Here is a 1251-nt window from a genome sequence, read left to right as displayed (position 1 = left end):
GTTTTCCTCCTTTTTGCTTTGTAATCTCTGTCTCTCGTCCTCCTTATACGTCAATTCTTCCGTCCTTCTAAAACTTCAAAGTTCTAAATATTCCACCTCTTTCACAGAATTGTATCTCCATTTTCTAGGACTGTATGTGGTCAAACCAAAACATACACTACTCTGTACCTCGGGTACATGCTTTATGGTCTCCTCAAATCTCACTACAGTTACAAAACTGTCCACGGTCCATGAGATATTTCGGTCCCTCAACCTTTTGCAGACCCTCCATCTCACCTCTCTCTCTCCTTCTGTCTTCACAGCCCTCCTCCCTACCTTCTTCACTCACTCTTTTCAGGGGAACAGTGGTTGTTCACTTCTCTTTTCCAGCTCACTGGCTCTGAAAATCCTCAACTCACTCAGTCTGTCCACCTGTTTATTCTCTCTGTCTGTCTGTCCTTCTCTTCTCCCCCGGTGTCTGTCGCTCATTGTTTGTCTGTTAAGCTTTCCTCCCTCTCTCGTTCTCTCTCTCTCTCCTCCCAACTTTTCTGTTTTGATTTCTCCAGTGAACTGCCCCCTTCCTCTACTTCTCTGTTTATAAATACACCGCTGCTCCTGCCTCCCTCCCTTCAAATCAGCCTCTCTTTTTTCTTCTTCTTGTCTCTCTATTTTATTCCAATGTTTCATTGTTTTCATAGCACATCCTGCAGAAAGCATGCTTTATGCTGACGTATACTTACTGCTATTATAAACTGGTTACCAACTTAATTAGAGCAGTAAAAATGCATGTTTTGTCATACCCGTGGTATATGGTCTGATATACCGCGGCTTTCAGCCAATCAGCATTCAGGACTCGCACTACCCAGTTTATAATTCAATACGGTGTTCATTGAAACTCCATATTGATAAGTGTGTTTTGAATTGCGTTTGTGAGTGTGTGGGTGCACACTTGCCTATTGTGCACATATGACAATGCATTTCGTGCCTCTCAGGGCTGGGTGTCTCAGGCTCTGCACACTCCTGGATTGCATCCTTCCTGGTAGATCGCTCCTAACGAGAGGATCTCTGTCTGCACCACGTACTCGTACTACTGGTGTCCCCCAGGGCTAGGCCCTCTCCTCTTCTCTCTATACACCAAGTCGATAGGCTCCGTCATATCCTCACATGATCTCTCCTATCATTGCTATGCGGATGACACTCAACTACTTTTCTCCTTCCCGCCTTCTGACACCCAGGTGGTGACACGCTTCTCTGCGTGCCTGACAGATATCT

General features: G+C 45.4%; 1 protein-coding gene across 2 annotated transcripts in view; it reads right to left on the bottom strand.

The window, feature by feature from the left end:
• The window catches only part of LOC106603794 (myotonin-protein kinase), a 29956-nt gene extending 29364 nt beyond the window's left edge, over positions 1 to 592 (bottom strand). For both annotated transcript variants that reach the window (XM_082974729.1, XM_082974730.1), the window contains exon 1: positions 1 to 592. This exon is cut by the window's left edge and continues 902 nt beyond it. The gene's annotated coding sequence lies outside the window, so the exon portion shown is untranslated.
• Between the last annotated feature and the right edge of the window lie 659 nt (positions 593 to 1251).

Source organism: Salmo salar, chromosome 04 (assembly GCF_965601325.2).
Source record: "Salmo salar chromosome 04, fSalSal1, whole genome shotgun sequence".
Lineage (NCBI taxonomy): Eukaryota > Metazoa > Chordata > Actinopteri > Salmoniformes > Salmonidae > Salmo > Salmo salar.
Note: the sequence above shows the minus strand (reverse complement) of the source record. Positions and strands in the feature narration are given on the sequence as shown.